At 42.4% G+C, this 24845-nt stretch overlaps 2 protein-coding genes across 7 annotated transcripts in view; one reads left to right on the top strand and one right to left on the bottom strand.

Moving 5' to 3' along the window:
• The window catches only part of tnks1bp1 (tankyrase 1 binding protein 1), an 82009-nt gene extending 57467 nt beyond the window's left edge, over positions 1-24542 (bottom strand). Inside the window, exon 1 of the mRNA XM_052010156.1 lies at positions 24348-24542. The gene's annotated coding sequence lies outside the window, so the exon portion shown is untranslated. The remainder of the gene's footprint in view (positions 1-24347) is intronic.
• Positions 24543-24718: 176 nt separating this feature from the next.
• Positions 24719-24845, top strand: part of LOC127567353 (mitogen-activated protein kinase 4-like) — an 84438-nt gene continuing 84311 nt past the window's right edge. For 4 of the 6 annotated variants that reach the window (XM_052010150.1, XM_052010148.1, XM_052010152.1 and 1 more), the window contains exon 1: positions 24719-24816. The gene's annotated coding sequence lies outside the window, so the exon portion shown is untranslated. The remainder of the gene's footprint in view (positions 24817-24845) is intronic. The other 2 variants (XM_052010151.1, XM_052010153.1) reach the window with 2 other exon arrangements.

The following is a 24845-nucleotide window of genomic DNA, read 5'->3' on the forward strand; positions in this document are numbered from 1 at the left end:
TTTGTAAATAAATCACTGAGAAGGTCTCCAGATGTTTCATTGTTTTAAAACAAAGTTTGAGTGGAATGGAGTCTTGCCATTTAGCCTCTGAAGCTATTTGAGTCGGTGAGAGGATTATAGATCAAAGGCACTGTAAAATGTTTAAAATACATCCTAAAAATGTCTTCTCCTTTTCTGATGTGTTAAGTGAATACTTCAATGTGATTCATTGCTGAGCTAGCGTGATAGTTGTGGTTGCAAGATGCTGGAAATCCTGAAAAAAAAATACCAGAGTAACCTGTCAGAAAAGAGGAAGCTCTTGCCACAGAGATCACTGGACCTTTGTGCAAGGCTTTTGTTTTTCTTCCCTGAGATTGGCAGGAAGCCTTGATCTCTGGCCACTGACCTCAAAATCCAGGCCGCTGCACTTGATTTCTTCTGTTCCTGCTAGAATAATTTCCATGCAAGTTGCCACAGCTATACCTTCAATTTGGAGAAAGTGAGTGGGATCAAGGAAGAAGTTGAATGCTGTTGAACACTTTCCAATGCAACTAGAGGAGGTGTAACACTTATCCATTCACATCTCTTCTTTCCACCCCGCCATCCAGGGACCCATCCAGGGACAAAGCAATCATTCCAGGTGAAGCAGATTTAATTGCACTTCCAGTCTAGTTCAATGTGTGGTCTCCTCTGCATTGCAGAAACCAAATGTGCATGGAAGTGACCCTGAGCTATCGGTTGCTGCCATTTTAATCCCCCATTGCACTATCTATAAATTCAAATTACACTACCTCATTTTTGTCTGGGAACAGGATTTGATATTGAAATATCCAACTTCAGATAACTTGCCCATTGTTTGTATTGGGGCTGGCTGTTTATACATTACCATTCCTCTCGCCTTTTATATATTCTGGACTCCTCAACACACTCCAGTGGGCCAGGCTAAAAAAAAATCACCCTGACTTCACCACATTAGCAACATGCTCCACAGACAAAGGAGCTTAACTTAACTGTCCATTCAATGGCCATCAATGCACCTTACTACTGACATTCCCAGTGTCAACCTCAGCTTCTCTGTTGCTTAAACATGTTCTCTTCTGCTCAGATGTAGGGTCTTCAACCTGAAACATTTAACTGGTTGCTTTTTCCACTGATGCTGCTTGACTGGCTGAGTCCTTCCAGCATTTCCTTTTTTCTTTTGGATTCCAGCAACTGCGGTTTTGTTTTTCATGTTAGAAGAAGTGTACATTGAAACTGCAGCAATTTCAGAACTTAACTCCACATTGAGTCCAGAGGTTGCAGTGTGCCAAGTCAAAAGGTGAGGTGGTCCCTGGAATGTGTAGGAGGCTGAGAGTAGAAAAGTCAGCGTGGGATGGAGAATGAGTGACAGGTAAGCTGAAGCTCAGAACCACACCTGTAAACTACATGGAGGTGTTTAACAAGTGGCTACCCAATCATACCCAATGTATAGGAAAATACTTTGTGTGGCCATTTGGTGCAGTAATTTGCTGCTTCACTCGGAAGGTGTTGGAGGCAGATGGCACTACTATACAGTTCCACATGTCCATTCTGTGGCAAAATGAGAGGTTTTGTTGGTGATGGAGAGAAGATTGAGTAGTCACGGAGGGGGGGAGGAAGATCCATGTGCAAGAAATACTATTAAAAATGAGAAACTATTATAAATGAGAATCTATTAAAAGTGGAGGCTGATGATGAATTGTAGAAACATACAGCACAGAAATGGGCCCTTTCAGCTCACCTCATCCATTCCTACCATGATGCCTGTCTATACTAATCCCATTTGCCAGCATTAGACCTGTATTCCTCTATGCCCTATCTTTCAAAGTAACTCTCCAAATGCCTTTAAAATGTTGTAATCATATCTGTCTCCACTTCTACCTCTAGCAGCTTGTTCCAGTTTGTGCCTCTAATTGTAGGCCCCCCTGCCCTGGGAAAAAGATTCTATCTATCCCATCTAAGACCTTCATAATTTTGTACTGATCTATAAAGTCATCCTCTGCCATGTCCACTGCTCTGCTTTCATCAATTTTCTTTGGTTCTCCTCAAAGAACACTATCAGATTTATGAGAGGTGATCTCCTCTGCACAAATCCATGTTGACTCCTCCAAATCAGTCCCTGCCTTTCCAAATGAACATGAATCCTGTTCCTCAATCTTCTCCAGCAACTTCTCTACCACCAATGAAAGGTGAGGACAAGGAATGCTCTTGCAGTTCTGCGGTGGAAGAAAGGGGCAAAGGTGCAGAAAGGTCATGGAACTGAAAACAAAACCTGCTTCTGTCTCCACTGCTGATTTGCCTGAGTATTATCTGCATTTTCTCTCTGCAGACTATGGAACTCTGAAACTCTTGCACACTTTGCAAGCTGTCTTCCTAGTTCTGATATTGCATCGTCCATTGATTTATACTCCTCTTTGCATATTTAGATGTTGCAAAATAAACTCCTGTGAATCCTACTGCCACAATTGATTATCTTAAAAATCCTTGTTGCTATCTTTATGAAAGAATATCTCTGTGCTGCAGAGCAGTTATGTAAATCGTCCTGATGTTTAGTCACAAGGGAATGATTAGGATAGTTACAAAATGTAGGGTACTTGTGAAGAGACTGGTACAAAGTTGACATACATTACAAGATGCTTCAATTTAGATCAAGATAATGGATTCCAGTGTGGTTACAGATCATTCTGAAGGAGGCTGTATGGTAAAAGATGAATATAGTGTGTGGAAGCATCTGTTTAAGCGCTGTATGCCTAGAGGACAAAATCTGCAGCTATATAACTCCTCCTCCAAGGCAGCCTTTCTGAAAATTTATGGATGGTATTTAACATTAAAGTAGTGCTGGCCCAACTGAGTTTAACCTCTTCATGGAGAGCATCTTCAGAGTCTTCGTTACTTTCTTTCAGTCTCAGGATTTATTACACATTTTAAAAAAAAACATTTAGCTTCAACTTCTTAGTCCATTTCAATGCAATCTATATCATGCTTAGATGTCATGCTGGGTTTATGAAGGCAATGTTCTCTACCATGTTAATGATATCTGCTCTGGCTGTTGTTTGGTACTTAACATTAGTCTTTCAAATTTTTCTGCAATAGATCCTTCAGTGTATCACAATCTTCCTGAAGCTTGCTGTCTCACATCTGCTGAATCCCATGCACATGCAGCATTATAAATTGTGGCTTTAATGCTGTAAAGTGAATCTATATCTTAAATAGTACCATCATTTATCGGCTTCCCTAGATTTTCTTTCCCCTTTTAAAAACACCACATTTTGAACAATAGCTTGGTCTGTGGATTGCATCATAGATGTTATGAGGTAAGAAGATGGTAAGTAGGGTAGTCAGCCCCTGAGCCTGCCATCCAAGCTATCCAAATAATATTATTTTCCCATTTTCACCTTACTCCTTCATGTCCTTGTATTTTGTCAGTCTCTGTCTTGAATATGTGCAATGACTCCATCTCCACAAATGGGAATTCCACAGATTCACAACCGTCTGAGAGAAGAAATTCTTCTGTCGTAAATGTCTATTCTTAATGAGTATTAGCTCTTCAGTTCAAAGATGAGGGCCATACAGCCAAATCTGTCTATGCCTTTTGTATCATTTTTCACAGACATATGTTTAATAGGGATTGATGGCTGGCAATCAGCAACAGTAACCAGTTTTCCCACCTCCACCTTCTAAAAGCACAGAACATCGTTTCCTCTTAAGTAGCTCATAAGCTCATATAATCCAACATGAACTAGGCATTGAACTTACAGTTCTTAGAATATCACAGTAACAAAATGTATGTTGCTTTAGATACTAAGCCATCCACGTAGGAAACTTTGTGCCCAAATAATAAAACTTCTTCGACAACTTTTGTTTATTCTATATTGGATAAAAGCTACAATGTCATCTAACATATGCTGGTAGCATATTACCACACAAGATGCAGGACAACAATAGAATGCTTGTTTTGTAGGATTATTGCATGGACTATGAGCATATATTAGAAATTTTTTTGAGGGAAGCAATACATAAATAATTATATTCTCCAAGCTGATTTAAATGAGAACACATAATTGCATTATCCTTGGGATTGCTAAACTAACTATGCACACAGTCCATTATAACCTCATATTTCCTGAAGAAATTCAGAATTGTGATAGTGAAGGATTTATTTACCAATAGACTGTGGAGTTTCGCAAGTAATGAATGAATAGCTCACTTCAGGAAAAGCTTTCTTGATAATCCTGCTCTTCAGCTGGGGTACAGTATGCTATGAGCTGTATTCCATTTGCATCTTGCTACCTTATGTGAAATGTAATAACTTAGAGACTTCAACACTCATTTTGATATGTTTAGCAGGTTACATCTACACTGCATAACAATAATGGTCTGCTCTTGACTAATTATACAGAAGGCCTTTTATATGTCTTCTGGCTACATTCCTTTCCTCAGAATCAGGTTTATTATCACTGATCTATAGATCGTGAAATTTATTTTGCAGCAGCAGTACGGTGCAAAGACATAAAATTACAAAATAAATAAAGTGTAAAACAAAAAGGAATAACGAAGTAGTGTTCATGGGTTCATGGACTGTTCAGAAATCTGATGGTGGAGGGGAAGAAGCTGTCCCTAAATTGTTGAGTTTGGGTCTTCAGGATCCTGTTCCTCCTCCCCGATGGTAGTAACAAGAGGACATGTCCTGGATGATGAGGGTCCTTAGTGTTGGATGCTGCCTTCTTGAGGCACCGCCTCTTAAAGATGTCCTCAATGGTGGGGCGGGTTGTGTCCATCATGCAGCTGGCTGAATCTACAAACCTCTGCAGCCTCTTGTGATTCTGTGCATTGGAGCCTTCACACCAGGCGGTGATGCAACCAGTCAGAATGGTACCTCTAGAGAAATTTGCAAGAGTCTTTGGTTACATACCAAATCTCCTCAACCTCCTAATGAAGTAGAGCTGCTGGCGTGCCTTCTTCATGATTGCATTAATGTGATGAGCCCAGGATAGATCCTCTGAGATGTTGACACCCAGGAACTTGAAACTGCTCACCCTCTCCATCGTTGACCCCCTCAATGAGGACTGGTGTAGTGTTCTCCCGACTTCCCCTTCCTGAATCCACAATCAATTCCTTGGTCTTGCTGACATTGAATGTGAGGTTGTTGTTGTGACACCACTCAACCAACCGAGCTATCTCACTCCTGTACACCTCCTCATTGCCATCTGGGCTTCTACCATCAGTTGGCTCACTTACCCTGATGCTTAGTTGCATGGATGCTAAAGGTTTAAAGAACCAATTTTCACTGAATAGCATGATAACCTTTCAGTAAACCACCCACAAATACATTGCAACAGCTGAGCAAGACATCAACAACAGCATCAACCAAATCTAGTACAACTATACAGAAAGACTAGTCAAAGAGTCATGGGGATTTACAATGTGGAAATAGGCCCTTTGGCCCACTGAATCTGCACCAACCATGAAGCGCCCATTTTTACACTGTTCCTGCCCTAGCCCATTTTATTCTCCCCACATTCCCATCATCTCTTTTCCAGATTTCACTGCTCATCAACACACAAGCAGCAAGTTACAGTAGCCAATTAACCTTCTGACCCACACGGTCGTGGGGAGAATGTGCAAACTCCATACTGATGACACCAGAGGTCAGGATTGAACCCAGGTCGCTGGTGCTGTGAGGTAGCAGCTCTACTAACTGTGCTGTTGTGTCTGCTGTGTCACCCAGCAGAAGGGACGGTAGATGCATAGGAACACCACCACAAATGCATTCCCCTCCACTTCACAGGACATACTGAATTGAAATTTTCCTTAATTGTTACTATCAAAATCTTGGAGCATCTTACATAACAGCATTGTTAGATACAATGACTTCTACAAGGAGTGCAACAATTCCTGAAGGAGGCTCAACATCTCTTAAGGGCATTTAGGATTGGCATTAAATGCTGCCCCTGCCAGTGATAAGAAACAACCATGTTTAATTATAGAACATAGAACAATACAGCACAGTACAGGCCCTTCGGCCCACGATGTTGTGCCGACCTATATAAACACCTACTCCATGATCGATCTAACCCTCCCCTCCTACATGGCCCATAACTCTCCATTTTTCTTATATCCATCTGCCTTTCTAAGAGTCTTTTAAATGCCCCTATTGTATCAGCCTCTATTACCACCCCCGGCAGTGTGTAAAGAACCTACTTCTGACATGTCCCCTAAACTTTCTTCCTAAACTGTTGTCCTCTAGTATTGGCCATTGCTGCCCTGTGGAAAAGGTGCTGAGTTTCCACTCTTTCTATGCCCCTTATAATCTTATACAACTCTATCAAGTTGCCTCTCATCCTGTGTTGCTCCAAAGGGAAAAGCCCTACTCACTCAACCTTTCCTCATAAGACATGTTCTCTAATCCAGGCAGCATTCTGGTAAATCTCCTCTGCACCCTCTCTAAAGCTTCCACACCCTTCTTGCAATGACGTGACCAGAACTGAACACAATAGTCTAAGTGTAGTCTAACCAGAATTTTATAGAGTTGCAACATTACCTTGTGGCTCCTGAACTCAATCCCTCAACTAATGAAGGCCAGCACACCATACGCCTTCTTAACCACCCTATCAACTTGAGTGGCAACTTTGGGGGATCTATGAACTTGGACCCCAAGATCCCTCTGTTCTTCCATACTGCTCAGAATCCTGCCATTAACCTTGTACTCTGCCTTCAAGCTTGTTCCTCCAAAGTGTATCACTTCACACTTTTCCAGACTGAACTCCATCTGTCACTTCTCTGCCCAACTCTGCATCAGTCTATATCCCGTTGTAACCTACAACAACCTTCTACACTATCCACAACACCTCCAACCTTCATGTTATCTACAAACTTATTAACTCATCCCTCCAGGGGTCCCAGGACAGATCCCTGCAGAACACCACTAGTCACCGATTTCCAGGCAGAATATTCTCCATCTACTACCACTCTCTGCCTTCTGTGGGCAAGCCATTTCCAAATCCATGCAGCCAAATCTCCATGGATCCCATGCCTCATGACTTTCTGGATGAGCCTACCATGGGGAACCTTGTCAAACACCTTATTAAGGTCCATATACACCACATCCACCACTCTACCTTTATCAATTTGTTTTGTCACTTCCTCAAAACACTCAATTATGCTCATGAGGCACAACCTGCCCCTCACAAAGCCATGCTGACTATCCCTAATTAGACTATGCTTCTCCAAACGCTTGTAAATCCTGTCCCTAAGAATCCTCTCCAATAGTTTGCCCACCACTGATGTAAGACTCACTGGTCTGTAATTCCCAGGATTATACCTATTACCTTTCCTAAACAACAGAACAACATTTCTTCAATCTCAGGTTCCCTCCTGTTTTAAGAAGACCACTATCATCCTGGTACCAAAGAAAAGCAAGGTAACATGCCTCAATGACTACTGACCAGTGGCTCTGACATCCACCATCATTGAAGTGCTTTGAAAGGTTGGTCATGGCACGCATCAACTCCAGCCTACCAGACAACCTGGACCCATTGCAATTCGCCTATCGGCGAAACAGGTCTACAGCAGATGCCTTCTCCCTGGCCCTACACTCAGCTCTGGAGCATCTGGACAATAAAGACACATATGTTAGACTATTGTTTATTGACTACAGCTCTGCCTTCAATACAATAATCCCAAGCAAGCTTGTCACCAAACTCCAAGACCTAGGACTCAACACCTCCCTCTGTAACTGGATCCTTGACTTTCTAAACAACAGACCGCAATCAGTGAGGATAGGCAGCAATACCTCCGGCACGATTATTCTTAACACTGGTGCCCCACAAGACTGCGTCCTCAGCCCTCTACTCTACTCCCTATACACTCACGACTGTGTGGCCAGATTCTGCTCTAACTCCATCTACAAGTTTGCAGATGATACCACTGTTGTAGGCCGTATCTCAAACAGCGATGAGTCGGAGTACAGGAAGGAGATAGAGAGCTTAGTGGAATGGTGTCATGACAACAACCTTTCACTCAATGTCAACAAAACTAAAGAGCTGGTCATTGACTTCAGGAAAGGGGGCGGTGTACATGCACCTGTCTACATCAATGGTGCTGAGGTCGAGAGGGTTGAGAGCTTCAAGTTCCTGGGAGTGAACATCACCAACAGCCTGTCCTGGTCAAATCATGTAGATGCCACAGCCAAGAAATCTCACCAGCACCCCTACTTCCTCAGGAGGCTAAAGAAATTTGGTTTGTCCCCTTTGACTCTCACCAACTTTTACTGTTGCACCATAGAAAGCATTCTATCTGGATGTATCACAGCTTGGTATGGCAACTGCTCTGCCCAAGACCGCAAGAAGCTGCAGAGAATTGTGGACACAGGCCAGCGCATCACGGACACCAGCCTCTCCTCCTTGGACTCTGTCTTTACCTCTCGTTGTCTTGGTGTAGCAGCCAGCATAATCAAAGACCCCACCCACCCGGGACATTCTCTCTTCTCTCCTCTTCCATCGGGTAGAAGATACAAGAGCCTGAGGGCACGTACCACCAGACTTAAGGACAGCTTCTACCCCACTGTGATAAGACTATTGAACGCTTCCCTTATACAATGAGATGGACTATGACCTCACGATCTACCTTGTTGTGACCTTGCACCTTATTGCACTGCACTTTCTCTGTAGCTGTAACACTTTACTCTGTACTGTCATTGTTTTTACCTGTACTACATCAATGCACTCTGTACTAACTCAATGTAACTGCACTGTGTAATGAATTGACCTGTACGATCGGTTTGTAAGACAAGCTTTTCACTGTACCTCGGTACAAGTGACAATAATAAACCAATACCAATACCAATTTGCAATCCTCCAATCCTCAGGTCCCATTCCTGTGGCTAGGGAGGATGCAAAGATCATCGTCAACACCCCAGCAATCTCTTCCCTCGCCTCCCATAGTAACCTGGGGTACATCTTGTCCAGTCCAAGGGAGTTATCTATCCTAATGTTTTTCAGAAGCTGCAACACTACCTTTTTCTTAACCTCAACATGCTCCAGCACATTAGCCTGTTCTACGCTGATCTCACATTTGTCAAAGTCCCTCTCCCTAGTAAACACTGAAGCTAAGTATTCTTTAAGGACCTCCCCTACCTCCTCCGCCTCCAAGCACATGTTTCCCCCTTTATCCCTGAGTGGTCCTACCCTCACACTAGTCATCCTCCTGTTCTTCACGTACGTGTAGAACACTTTTGGATTTTCCTTAATCCTACTCATGAAGGCCTTCTCATGTCCCCTTCTAGCTCTCCTAAGTCTTTCTTAAGCTCCTTCCTGTCTACGTTATAAATCTCAAGAGCCCTGCCTGATTTTTGCTTCCTAAACCTTAAGTATGCCTCCTTCTTCCTCTTGACTAAATGTTTCACCTCTCTTGTCAACTATGGTTCCTTCACCCTGCCATCCTTTCCCTGTCTCAGTGGGACAAACCTATCCAGAACCCCAAGCAAGTGTTCCCCAAACAGCCTCCACATTTCTGCTGTGCACTTCCCTGAGAGCATCTGTTCCCAATTTACGCTCCCAAGGTCCTGCCTAGTATTGTCGTAATTAGCCCTCCCTCAATTAAGAACTTTCCCATATCACCTACTCCTGTCCTTGTCCATGGCTACGCTAAAGGTCAGGGAGTTGCAGTCACTATCTCTGAAATGCTTGCCCACCGAGCTTTTCATGCTTTAATGTAGCAAAGGGTCCCAAAAATAAAAACAAATATGAATAAAAGTCTTTGTTCTTCTGCAAGTGGCCTGCTTGAATGAATTGAATGGAAATATTAAATAAAAATTCTCTGCTTCAAAAATTGTTAGTTACTGATTTCATGGATAATTTTGTGAATTATAAGCCATGATATTTAGAAATAACTTTGCATGAAAATATGTAGATTATATGGGAATTAAGGGTTAAGGGGATCAGGCCAGCAAGAGGAGTTAAAGAACCAACAATCAGATTAACCATGATCTTATTAATTGGTGGAACAGCTTGAAGGACAGCATGGCTTATTCCTTCTTTTTTCTTGTGTTCTTAAAGAAAGTTACAGACTACAGAACATAAATATGATCATGTTCATGAACTGTCGACTAAAAGGATTAAAGCTACAGTTACCAAGTTCACAGTGGGTTATGTATATTTACATTCCATATTTCACCCTTCATTAAAACAGATGTTTTTAAAGTGTCATTGCCAACATTAAATTAGCTGAAGAGTCTCAATGTGCTGCCCTCTGGTACGCTATTACAAAAGAAAAGGCACATTTCTGAGAGGGAAAGTATCAGTGGAATTCAATTGTACGAGATTCCATTTATGGGGAGCATTCTCAGAATCAGGTTTATTATCACTAACATATGTCATGAAATTTGTTGTTTTGCGGCAGCAGTACAGTGCTAGACATAAAGACATAAATATCATTATAAGTTGCAAAAATAAATAAATAGTGCGAAAGAGGAACAGCAAGATATGTTCATTGGTTCATGGACTGTTCAGAAATCTGATAGCAGAGGGGAAGAAGCTGTTCCTGGAATGTTGAGTGTGGGTCTTCAGGCTCCTGTGCCTCCTCCCCGATGGTAGTAACATGAAGGGGGCATGTTCCGGGTGGTGAGGGTCCTTAATGATGGATGCTGCCTTCTTGAGGATATCCTCTTTGGCGGGGGTGGTTGTGTCCATGCTGAGTCTACAATCCTCTGCAGCCTCTTTCATTCCTGCACATTGGAGGCTCCATACTAGGCAGTGATGTAAACAGTCAGAATGCTCTCCACCGTACATCTGTAGAAATTTGCAAATCTCCTCAAACTCCTAACGAAGTAGAACCGCTGGCATGCCTTCTTTGTGATTGCATCAATGTGTTGGCCCAAGATAAATCCTCTGAGATGTTGACACCCAGGAACTTGAAGCTGCTCACCCTTTCCACCACTGACCCCTCAATGAAGACTGATATGTGCTTTCCCACCTTCCCCTTCCTGAAGTCCACAATCAATTCCTTGGTTTTGCTGATGTTGGGTGCGAGGTTGTTGTTGCGACACCACTCAACCAGCCGACCTATCTCACTCCTGTACGTCTCCTCACCACCACCTGAGATTCTGCCAACAACAGTGGTGTCATTGGCGAATTTATAAATGGTGTTTGAGCTGTGCCTTGCCACACAGTCATGAGTGTAGACAGAGTAGAGCAGTGGGCTAGGCACACATCCTTGAGGTGCGCCCGTGTTGATTGTCAGTGAGGAGGAGATGTTACTACCAATACTCTTTACCTGGAGTTGGGAATATTTATGCCATTTATGAACCTGTATGCTTACAAAGTGCCTTCTGAGGCAGAGAATTCCAAAGATTTACAACCCCCGGCATGGAGAAATTTCTCTTCATGTCAATCACTCAATTTACCCATGGAACCCATTCTTATCATGAGTGGGTTTCCTATTGAGATCTTTCTGCACGCATCAGTTTAAATATTGATCAGCACATGGGCATATGATATAGCTGTGATCAGAAAGACACGGTTAAAGAAGGGCAAGGCTGACAGCTCAACATTCCAGGGTATAGAATCTGCAGACATGATGTGAGAGTGCATATGTAAAAGAAAAGGTGGCATTGTGATATTGATTAAGGAGTCCATTACTGCATTAAGGAGGAAGGATATGTTAGAAGGCTTTTCAAATGAGACTATATGGGTAGAGCTTAGAAACAAAAAGGGAGTGACCACTTTGCTAGATGTCTACAGCAGGCCTCCTAATAGCAAGATATAGAGGAGCAGACATTAGACAATCTACAGAGAGATGTAGGAGTAATAGTGTTATAATAGTGTTAGTATAACAGCAGGCAATTTCAAATTCCCCATGCTAACATACTAACACTCAGCTCAGTGTTAGAAGAAGTGGAATTTATGTGCTTCTGGAGGACCTTATAGTACATAGATAGTCCCACTGAAGAAGAGACAGTACTGTATCTAATCTTAGGAATGTAGGAATGTAGCTGAGCAAGTGAATGAAGTGTCAATAGGGGAGCATATTGGAGATAGTGATCTTAATTCTGTAAGTTTCAGGGAAGTTATGGAAAGGGATAAGGATGATCCAGAAATTAAGGTCTTGGAGGCAGGCTGATTTCAATATCATATTACACAACCTATATTTCAAAATCATGATGGAAAAAGACAGGGATGGACCAGGAATAAAGGTCTTAACTTGGAGGAAGGCCAATTTGATTAAAATAAGACTGGACCTGACAAAGGTAGACTGGGAGTCATGCATCTACACAATGGGAAGCGCTCAGAAGAGAAATAGCGTGAGTTCAGAGCCAACATGTTCCTGTAAAGGTAACAAATATCGGGAACCCCAGATATTGAGGGATATCAAGGGTTGGATAAAGAGTGAAAAGGAAGCATATGGCAGGTTTAGAGAACTAGAGACAGGGGAGGATCTGTCAAGATTATAAAATATGTAGAGAGGTGCCTAAAAAAGGGAACTAGAAAGGCAAAGAGGAATCACAAGATATCACTGGTAGTCAGGGTTAAGGTAAATCCAAAGGTCTTTAATAAGTATAAAAGAATAACCAGGGAAAGAGTAGGGCCCATTAAAGACAATAAGGGCAACCTGTGCTTGCAGCCAGAAGGTATAGGTTCGGTCCTGAATGAATACTTTTACAAAAGAAACAGACGCTATAGTTGGACGATTCAATGAAGGGGAAGGTAAACTTCTAATGCAAACCTCCATAAAAAAAGGAGGTACTTGATGCCTTGATGGGCTTAAAGGGCCAGATGAGATTTAAAGCAAGGGAAGAGATTGCTGGGGCTCTGGCCAACATTTTTAAATCTTTGCTGGCTACAAGTGAGTTACCAAATGACTAGAGGATAGAAAATGTAGTTCCCCCTTTTCAGGAAGGATAGCAAGGAATATTCTGTGAGGCTAACATATACAGTAGAGAAGTTATTGGGTAAACTTCTGAGAGACATGCTTGCCTTCATCAGTCAGGGCACTGAGTACAGGAGTTGGGATGTCATGTTATGACTATACAAGTACTGGTGATACCACACTTGGAGTATTGTGTGTAGTTCTGGTCACCCAGCTATAGGAAAGACGTCATTAAGCTGGAAAGGGTGCAGAAAACATTCCTGACTATGTTACCAGGACTGGAGAGCTTGACATAAGGAGAGGCTCAGAAGGCTGGGACTTTTTTGCCTGGAGTGTAGGATGTTGAGGGGTGACTTTTTAGAGATATATAAAATCATGAAGGGAGTAGATCAGGTGGATGATCACAGTATTTTTTTCGGCACAGGGTAATCTAAAACTAGAGGGCATAGATTTAAAATGAGAGGGGAAAATTTTAAAGGGACCTGATGGGCAACTTTTTCACACAGTTGACAGAGCCTTGACTCCTTCCCATTTATCTCCCTCACCTCTCACCAACTTACCTGGCCAGAGCAAGAATAGAGTTCTCCTGGTTCTCACCTTCCACCCCACTAGACTCCACATACAATTTCTTCCACCTTCAATGAAATTCCTCACCAAACACTTTCTCAAACCCTCCCATTTCAGCATTCCGAAGGAAGCGTTCTGTGGTTCTCTAGGTCCACTTCCATGATCACCAGTCATTCCCCTTCTCACAGCACTTTCCCCACAACTGAATGTGATGCAGCATCTGGTCGTTTACCTCTTTACCATCCAGGGACCCAAACAGTCCTTCCAAGTGAAGCAGTGATTCACTTGCACTTCTTCCAATGTAGTGTATCATATATAGAGCACGCAATATGGTCATCTCAATACTGGAGAAACAAGCCACAGTGGCAAGTCTGAACTTCCGATGCCTTTTACTTTAACTCTCCATCCCACTCTCACATTTATCTCTCTGTGACCTCCTGCACTGTTCCAACAAGACCCAATGTAAGCTTGAAGAACTTCCATCAGGGGTGTTGCAGCCTTAGGGGCTCCATCTTAATTTCAATAATATCAGTAACTCACTCTCTGTCTGTATTAGAACTGGCCTGTTCTCCTGTGAGGGTATCCACCTATAATATCCACCTATATTACCTCAGTTTTTCTCTCTCCACAGACACTGCCCGATCTGCTCAGTATTTCCAGTTTACTCCTATTAGTTTCACATTTCAGCAACAACTCTGACTTACAATTCACAGCCCTAACATGCCCCATTGTTTTCTCTCTAAATGTCCTCATTAAACTGTTAACTAGTTGGCTTTGTAAATGTTGAGACTGTCTGGGCAACCCTGGCCTCATCCTATCAGTAGGTTAGGACCCTTTGTCCAATCCATCCCTCCCCTATCACCCCTGCATCTCAAAACTGGTATGTTTTCTCTCTATCCCAGTTCTGACAAAGGGTCTCAGACCTAAAACATTAACTCTGTTTCTCTTTCCACACGGGCTGCCTAACCTGCTGAATGTTTCCAGCATTTCCTTCAGTTCCAAGTTGAGTTACTAAGTTTTGAGTTACATTAAAAAATAAAACTACAAGCAAAACAACATTCTTCTATTCAGTAACTTCCCATTAAATAAAGAGACTTCAGAAATGTTCATTCCTCGCTCAGTAGAAATATCTATCAGTTCATAAGTCAGACCTACTTTTCAGCACAAACATTCAATTCAATTCAATTCAAAGCTTGTTGTCTTTCTTTTCATTCTCCCTTCCTGAAGATAGGGGCTTAAATATCATATTCAAATTGAACTATACATCTGTGGATATTATTGCAGCTCAGTCAACCTGTTGAAAAATCAGAAACAAAGATGAAAGGTTTGGGATTGCCTGAGGTTGCCTTTCATGAACTTTGGAAAAGCAGTTTATATCCAATGAAATACTTCTGAATGATTACTGTAACCATTGGAGAAATTAACCAGCCAATTTGCTCACAGTGAGGTGTCTCAAATGAAATAATAACCAAATAATCTATTTTGGCAATGCTAGTTAAAGGGTATTTTGACAGTCTAGGTGCATAAGTGCCTGCTGACTATCTTAAACTTCCTGGACAGAAATCTATATCTGCTTTAGATTTTAATTTATACAGATGAGTGAAACCATACAGAAGGATTTCTAACTACACTTAAAGAAAGATGAGTGCTGAACCACCTGTGTTAATTCCTCTGATCCTCTTTGAGAAGTTTGCAAAGCATCAATGTTGAATTGCTTTATGAAGCTGATTCCACGAGTCACACAAGGCAAGATAATGCATCACCATCACCTTCACTTTGCCCTTCCAATAATGATATGCATGTTGCATATAGCTGCAATGTAATGCCCCACCTTAGTAACTGAATTTTTGTCCCATGCTAAATGAGTTTATCTTAATATAGAATGGCAAGTATTTGCGAGATAATGCTGGAACATTATATCTCATTAACTATGCAAAATCACAATTAAAAAGTTGCAGAAAAGCTGAAGACCGTGCTGATTTACCCTAGGCAATCACACTCATGTGGATAATGGGTTTTGTCATCTAAAATGCAAAATCTATTCTGGTCCTAATTCACATTTGGTAATTTAGGTCTAGAGAAGTCATTGAGCTATAATAATGTTTCTCTTTGGCTGGAGGAACTGTAATTAGCCACTAGAGGATTACTCCATGTGGCAACTTGCAGCATTTACCACAAGGAGCAGGTAGGTGCATGATAAAATTTCCTGTTTTATTAGTATGTTGCTTTAGTCGAATTAGCTGCAATTGGAACATTTTCAGGCATTGCTGGAAAGTCTTGTGGAAGAGATTTATCATATATCTAAATGGATAAAATATTGTCTGATTCTATTGTATGGACTTAACACATAGATTGGAGCAATATATTTAAGCACAGTACCACTTTACAGCTGTTAATCCCTTTAGTGCTTGTTCAACAGCAAACTTTATAGCTGTGATTATTCCTGCTTTGTGAATCATCTCTTTTCGTATTACCAAGGCAAGGAACAGTAGAAGAGCTGTACGCCGTTGGTGTCCAACATATAGCTTGGATGGCTCTATGTGGCCCACCAAAGGTAAGTGACAAACCGCCTGCTTGCTCTTACCTGGAACATCAATATGGTCATCAAACTGGCTTCTGATCACCTAGTACCTTCCTGACAAAAATGACAACTTCGACCACTAGAAATGCTTTGACAGCCAGCTAAGCCATGCTCCTAGGCTTACCAGCTGTCAAAATTGTCAGAAGACTTTGAATGTTTGTGAGTGTCCATCATGGGCACAGCCCTCCACACCATTGAAAGCATTTACATGAGGTGCTGCCTCAAGAAGGCGGCATCTATCATCAAGGATCCCCACTATTTGGACCATACTCTGTTCAATCTAAGCTAATCAGGTGCAAGTGTAATTTTCTGGGGCCTTGGAGAAATATTTTGATATAAAAATGTAAAATGCTGGAAATACTCAGAGAGAAATAGAGATCTTTCATTGACCTGACACAGTAACTCTGTTTCTTCCACCACAGATACTGCCTCACCTGCTGAGTGTTTCCAGCATTTTCTATTTATGTTACAGATTTGCATCTGCAGTGTATTTTTACATTTGATAAATATTTTGGCGTTTATGGGTGGTATGCTATGACAATTCTATCATTCTATGTGTGAATACATGCATTCATTAATATTCTGGGTTCCTTTGTAGAAGAGCCAGCAATCAGACACATGAGGTTTGTATCCTAACTGTGCCAACCTCTGGTTTTCATTTGTATTTCCTGTGAGGAGCAGAATCAGAAATTTGGAATACAAAATTGTTAAAGGCGTATAGGAGGATTAGAATTTTAAAATTAAAACTCAGATACAAGGAATAATATAAAACATGGGTACATGGGTGACAAACTACCTTGTATTTAGAAGCAGAATGAGACTTAGTTTGCTCAATTGACAGTCGATGTTTTGTTTAGGTTTCACATCTCCCAAAGGTATTACCTGTCGCTTGGTTACATAGTCACTGGCAGTAGCAACTTACTGGTCCTTGCCTATGACTCTTCTTCATTCAGGGACCTAAGCAATGAGTGGTGGCAGGCTATTTGATTATGGAAAAATCAAAGCCAAGTCTGTTCTCACAAGAGGCAACAGGTTGGTAACAAGGTGCGTCATGATCAGTGATACAAACACTTGCTGATGGTTTCCCATCCCTCCACCAGAGTTGCAAGTGGATTATTTTATTTTACTTACTTCTAAATTAACTGAAGTTAGTTCCTAGAAAAAAATGTTAATATGTAATGATATTTCTGGGGTCTTCTAATTTGATTTATAGTATTGTCGAGAATGAGTTAATGTGGCACCATATGGGACCTATTATAAATAGGTTTGTTTTTATAGGGACTTCAACCTCATCCAATTGCACATATCAGATAAGTACAGGTTGCCCCAGTCAACACTGCCACCTTGTACTTTTAAGTCTTTCCTCAGAAACCTTACTGTGATAAGTTTTACTTTAATCCCAACCATAATAACTGTTGAAATTGCTGACTTAGAATCAGATGCTAGTAGAAATACCTGCACATTGCAGTTTATGATGGGCAGTTTAAAAAAAAGGAAACAGGGATTGCAGCAGAAACAGCACTTTAAGAATTGGCTGGATCAATGGATGGATAAAAGGATATGGCAGCAGAAGGGTATGTGGAGTTAAGATTACTGGTCACATGGAACCTAAATTTTCTTTTACAAAATAAACTTTATTCATAATAAAAGACAAACTATATACAATTACAAAACAGTGCAAACCTTTACATTCTTGTACAGATCATTCATTAGTGTTACCTTTTTATATAGAAAACAGCACCGATGCCACACGTGTGGCTCCCTGGAAGCTACCCAGTCCCGTATTTACAATATTTAGGGGCTTTCTCCCTGTCCCTGCCCCTCCCTCTCCAGTGGCAGAAGAAACCTAAACTGTAGTCCTTCCCCACCGAGCCTTTGCGTTGGCTGCGCCCAGCTTCAGTGCGTCCCTCAGCACATACTCCTAGAATGTGCCAGCCGGCAGCATTCCCCTACGGACATCTCGCAGTGCTGGAAGACCAACAAGTTTCGGGCAGACCAAAGAGCGTCTTTCACCGAGTTGATGACCTTCCAGCAGCAGTTGATGTCCGTCTGTGTGTGTGTGTCCGGGAACAGCCCGTAGATCAGAGAATCCTCTGTTACGCTGCTGCTGGGGATGAACTGTGACAAGGACCCTTGCATCTTTTGCCACACCCTCCTCGCAAACCTACAGCCCACAAAGAGGTGGGCAACCGTCTCGTCCCCAGCGCAGTCCTCCTGGGGGCAGCGCGCGCTGGGAGTGAGGTTCCAACCATACAGGAAGGATCTGACTGGAAGGGCCCCTCTCACCACCAGCCAAGTGAGGTCTTGGTGCTTGTTGGTGAGTTCTGGCAATGAGACATTCTGCCAGATGGTCTGGACAGCCTGCTCAGGGAACCACCCCCTGGTATCCATTGAGTCCTTCTCCTGCAGTGCCTGCAGGATGCAACACAGATGATACACAACTTGTTGTATTCAAGATAACTGAGAAAGCTGTGGGCTAATCATTGGTACTTAGAGAGACCACTGTAAACTCTATATTTTTGCAGCAGGATGAAACTGACCTCCCGATAGGCCAACAAGTAACCTACAAAAGATACGTGTGGTGTCCGGGTCTAATTTAAATGAAGTTTAACGCATAATTTTGCTCAGGCTTATCCTAGCACAGAGAAATTGAAATTTCTGCTCTGCTGTACCAATTAAATGATGTGCATCTGATTATAACTGTTCCTCAGCATGTTCACTTGCTGCATGCAAAACATAGCAATTTGACAGTTGCAACATCTCTCCTTTTCACTAAAAGTGCTTCATTTCAGTACACATGAAAGACTATGGAGGTGTACAAATGCAGTACATTTTGGGTACAAATTTTGACAGGGTGGGAGAACACAAAAGAAGAAGCAAATTGGCTTCCCTTTATACATTCCACCCTAGTTATCACTGCAGATCAGGGTTGTTTTGTACCGATGTTTTTACACATTAGTTCTTATAAATACTAGTTACTTACCATTTATTCCAACTACCAGCTAATGACATACAAGAAAGAAAATATCAGCTTATGTCTCTTCCTGGCATTGACAGATATTGAACTGCATATTCTGCTTTTGAATTTGCCAGACAAACCAAAATAGTCTTTTCCAGTCATAATTAGAAGAGGGTAGAATTTCTGCAGGGGTTCTTCAATCATGTTTCGTAACTTTGCTGGAAGATCTAGTGGAAAGCCCAAGAAAAATGTAAGCAGTCCCTGTACTTCAAAAGTAATTCATTGCATTAAGTGCTTTGAGGTTATGGCCAACTGAGGTTTTGTCTCTTGGTGTCTTTGTTGGTATTTTAAGTTTAAATATTCCTGTACAGCTGGGATCAGAATGTCGAGAGTTACTTTGTTGTTGTGCAAGCTTTTTCAGTCTTAGCAGTGTTAGCATTAACACTGCTTATTTATGCAAATTACTGAAGTTGTGAACGATAAGAAATCTCCAAGTGGGAATTAACTGGAATGGACACCTCCATTGACAACCATCTCAGGGCATTAGGAGACATTGTTTTCATTCAGCATTAATGAAAAGACATTCTGATCTAATTAAATTACATCAAGTATATTGTCCACCCTTGTTTCTAAGGAGTGGTGCCTTCTCTCATTGTGAGCTCAGTCACTGTCTCTCTCAGGAACGGTTGTGAGGATTTGCCAGCTGGCAGCAAAAAGACATTGGTTATTTTTAAAACCTGAGCTGCTCTTACTTTAAGGAGTTAATCTAGTGTAAAGGTTCATAGGTCCATATTTGAAAAGAAAGTAAGTTACAACTATTGTTTTCATACATTGAGGAGTTCAGGCAATGGATGTTCCTACTGTGTTCTGACTGTTTGTTCACGTACTTCAATCACATAGTGTTCAAACCTTCAGAGAGTCATAGAGTTATACAGCACAGAAACAGGCTCCTCAGCCCAACTCGTCCATGCCAACAAAGATGTCTATCTGAGCTAGTCTCATTTGCCTACATTTGGCCCATATCCCCCTTGGCGTTTTCTATCCATGTACCTGTCCAAATGTCTGCTAGACGTTGTAATTGTACCTGCCTCTATAGCTTCCTCTGGCAGCTCGTTCCATATACCAATCACCCTTGCCATGAAAAAGTTGCCCCCTCAGATCCCCTTTAAGTCCCCCTCACCTTAAATCAATGCCCTTTATCCTGGGAAAAGGACTGTAACCACCCACCTTATCTACACCCCTCACAAATTCCAGATACGACCTCCGTAAAGCTATCAGAGATGCTAAGACACAATATCAGTCCAAGACCAAGTCCCAGACCAGCCGTCAGTTGTGGCAGGGTTTCCATGCTATAACGGGCTACCAAACGAAGTTGGCAGCATAATCAACAACAGCGCACCCCTTCCCGATCAGCTTAATGCATTCCATGCAAGTTTTCAACAGAAAGGGATTGGAATGTCACCACCCACCCCAACAGCCTCCAAAGAAGCTGAACTCATGGTCACCATTGAGGACATAAGATCAGACTTCCAGAGGGTGAACCCGGGGAAAGCATCAGGCCCGGGTGGTGTCCCTAGCAGTGTGCTCAGATCCTGTGCAGATCAGCTGGCAGGGGTACTTGCAGACATTTTTAACCTCTCCCTGCTTTGATCTGAGGTTCCCACCTGCTTTAAGAAGACCACTATCATCCCGGTACCTAAGAAAAACAAGGTAATGTGCCTTAATGATTACCGACCAGTGGCTCTGATATCCACCATCATGAAGTGCTTCGAGAGACTGGTCAAGTCACGCATTACGTCCAGCCTCCCAGAAAACCTCGACCCACTGTAATTCACCCATATCAAAACAGATCTCCCTGGCCCTACACTCATCTCTGGAGCATCTAGACAACAAAGGCACCTGCTTTAGACTATTAGACTAGTCGAGAGGGTTGAGAGCTTCAAGTTCCTAGGAGTGAACATCACCAATAGCCTGTCCTGGTACAACGACGTAGACGCCATGGCCAAGAAGGCTCACCAGTGCCTTTTACAGGAGCAAACCAACCTATTCACACTCTCACGTCTCAGGGGTGTGTGAATAGGTGGTTTGCTTCTGTAAATAACCCCTTTGTACTGGCTAATGACTGGGAGAATCAATGAGAGAGAATAAGTTGCAGAGGTGCAGGGACATAAGGAGAGGGGGAATGGGACTGATGAGATTGCTCCTCTGGGAGCTAGGATGGAGCTGTTAGGCTGAATGGCCACCAAGTAATATAAGTGGCAGGCACAGAAGTGTAGCGGTTAGCATAACACTATTATAGCGCCAGCAACCCAGGTTCGATTCCAGCTGCTGTCTGTAAGGAGTTTGTACGTTCTCCCCGTGTCTGCGTGGGTTTCCTCCGGGTGATCCAGTTTCCTCCCACATTCCAAAGACGTATGGGTTAGGAAGTTGTGGGCATGCTATGTTGGCGCCGGAAGCGTGGCGACACTTGCGGACTGCTCCCAGAACACTCTACGCAAAAGTTGCATTTCACTGTGTGTTTCGATGTACATGTGACTAATAAAGAAATCTTATCATATCTATGTCTTATGTACTTCCTCAGGAGGCTAAAGAAATTTGGCACATCCCCCTTGACACTCACTAACTTTTATCGATGCACCACAGAAAGCATTCTATCTGGATGCATCACGGCTTGGTATGGCAACTGCTTTGCCCGGGACTACAAGAAACTGCAAGAGACTTGTGGACACAGCTCAGCACATCACAGAAATCAGCCTCCCTTCCATTGACTCTGTCTACTCGCTGCTTCAGTAAAACTGCCAGCATAATCAAAGATCCCACCCAACCTGGACATTCTCTCTTCTCCCCTCTCCCATTGGACAGAAGATACAAAAGCCTGAAAGCACGTACCACCAGGCTCAAGGACAGCTTCTATCCAGCTGTTATAAGACTATTGAACGGTTCCCTAGCATGATAAGATGGACTCTTGACCTCACAATCTACCTTGTTATGACCTTGCACCTAATTGTCTACCTGCACTGCACTTTCTCTGTAGCTGTGACACTTTACTCTGCGTCCTGTATTGTTTTGCCTTGTATTACCTCAATGCACCGTATATTGAATTGATCTGTATGAATGGTATGCAAGACAAGTTTTTCACTGTAGCTCGGTACGTGTGACAATAATAAACCAATTCCAATTCCTTTATATATCTTTATAAGATCACCCCTCAACCCCCTACTCTCCAGGGAAAAAAGTCCCAGCCTATTCAGCCTCTCCTTATAACTCAAGCCCTCCAGTTCCGGTAATGTCCTCAGGAAACTTTTCTGCACCCTTTCCAGTTTAATGACATCCTTCCTATAGCTGGACAACCAGAACTATGCACAATACTCCAAGTGTGGTCTCACCAACAACTTGCACAGTTGTAACATAACGGCCCAACTCCTGTAACTCAATGCCCTGACCGATTAAGGCAAGCATGCCAAATGTCTTCTTCACCACCCTGTCTACTTGTGTTGCCACTTTCAGGGAACTATGTACCTGTACCCCTGGGTCCGTCTATTCTACAACACTCTCCGGGACCCTATCATTTATGGTTCAAGTCCTGCTCTGGTTTAACTGACCAAAATGCAACATTTAGGAATGGTCCAGGTTAACCTCCACCTGCCATTCCTTGGTCCACTTCCCCAGTTCATCTAGATCCTGTTGTAATCTTAGACAACCTTCTTCACTGGTTTCGTACCAGGCCTGTTCAGTCAGCTTTTCATAAGGAGCTTGTATATAGTGAGACATACTCCAGTGCTCAAGAGTGATTATGCCATCAAACTATGGAAATGTTATTTTTCAGTGCAGATTGAGGGTTGGTGCAAATGTTGTTGAATGTGGTTCTTTTAGGTTGCTCTGAATCAAATAATCTAGGTTGACACTCCTTTGAGGTACATAAGGAAATGCTGAAGATGCATTCTCTTGGATAAAATGTTAAATTGCATATCGTTTGCTTTCTAAATTGAAATTATAGATTTCATGACAATAATCCAAAGAAAACTGTGAGTTATCCCTGTGTCCTGACCAATATTGACTTGATAGAGGTGTACAAGATGACAAGAGGCATAGATTGAGTGGACAGTCAGAGACTTTTTCCCAGGGCGACAATGGCTAACACGAGGGGACATAATTTTAAGGTGATTGGAGGAAGGTATAAGGGGGATGTCAGGGGTAAGTTTTCTACACAGAGAGTGGTGGGTGAGTGGAACACACTGCCTGCAGAGGTTGTGCGGGCAGATACATTAGGGACATTTAAAAGACTCTTAGATAGACACATGAATGATAGAAAAATAGGGGGTTATGTGGGAGGGAAGGGTTAGATAGATCTTAGAGCAGGATAAAATGTCGGCACAACATTGTGGGCCGAAGGGCCTGTACTGTGCTGCAGTGTTCTATATAATATTTATATCTTGATCAATCTCAAAGGAAACAGATGATTTGGTTATTATTATGTTTGTTGTGTGCGACTTGGCTATAGCACAGTGACTGCTTTCACAGGTCGTTCTTGGCTGTAAAGCACTTTGGAGTATCCTGAGGCTGGAAGAGACAACTGCATCTACAAGTCTTTATTTTCAATTGATAGAGTAAAGGCTTCCTGAATTACACTGCTGCGTAACTATTTTGGCAGAATATGTTGCACTCCAGATGTCTTAGTACCACCTCTGGGAGTGATGGGTGATGCTGCATAGAATGACATATTAAGGAGAGACATTTTACAATGACAATAGACATTAAAAATACATGGAAGATGCATGATTTCTCTGTATTTCTTCAACTCGTTTAAGTGTGGCATTATATGCAAATTTATCGTTTTCAGTCACTGCTTAGGTTAGCTAATTCAGCACTTTTCGATGATCCACGCTGATACCTCGTGTGAATTAATTCTCTGGTTGTGGTTTTCCTCCACCGACTGTGGAAGGAACAGTTATAAAGCACCACGCTTTCTATTTTAATACAAAAAAATCAACGAGTAACTTCACTGGAACAGATTTTTAAAGATTTTTAAAAGATTTTTAAAGATTTTGAAGTGCTTTGGCTCCATTCATCACTCGACCACAAGTATTTACATGTGGGTCTTGTGCAACCGCTTGTTGATCTCAACCATGTGAAACAGAAGGTTTGTTCCCCGATCACTGGCGCTCCAGCTGGTGCCTCCCTATATATAACTCTGACCCGAGTGCACGTCTCATGTGAGCGAACAAGACATAAAACGATCACGGAAGGAATTACGGTGGTGTTTGGAGAAAATAAAATATGGAGAGAATGTGAAATTTTATAGCAAATTGGCGTTGAAACGGGGTGCTCGGTTCTCTCTTAAAATAGAATTCGCTTCAAAAAAAAGTATGAGATAGCAACCTGTTTCTGCGCTGCAACACTCCGGTCCTTTACTGCAGATGGCCTCTGCTCCAAGACAGTGCGGTGATCAGGCTGCAGCATTGGCTAATATTCTCTCCGGGGTTGATTTTATCCATGCTTCGCATCAGATGGTTGCAGTCTCTCCCTTCGAAGCAAAAAAAACACATTCTTTTCTCTCCCTTTCCCTGCCAAACTACCAAGGACCAGCGCTTTATTTGCAGTACATCAGGTGGCTGCAATGTGATTGACAGGCGCGTTGACGTCAGTGCTGTGGCGCTGTGCTCCGCTCCCTCTCCCGCTGCTTCAGACTGGCTTCATTTTCTAGCCTGCAGAAGGAGAGCGGATCGGTCAGTCACCGATCGGACAGCATCCAGCAACAGAATTATATCGCCTCCTGAACTGGCAAATGACAAATCCGCACCAGCCAAAGGAACCCCATCCCGATTACACCAATGGGATTTCTTTAGTGGTAAGTGTTTATTTATCATTGCACGGTGA

This window comes from Pristis pectinata, chromosome 2 (genome assembly GCF_009764475.1).
Source record: "Pristis pectinata isolate sPriPec2 chromosome 2, sPriPec2.1.pri, whole genome shotgun sequence".
Classification (NCBI taxonomy): domain Eukaryota; kingdom Metazoa; phylum Chordata; class Chondrichthyes; order Rhinopristiformes; family Pristidae; genus Pristis; species Pristis pectinata.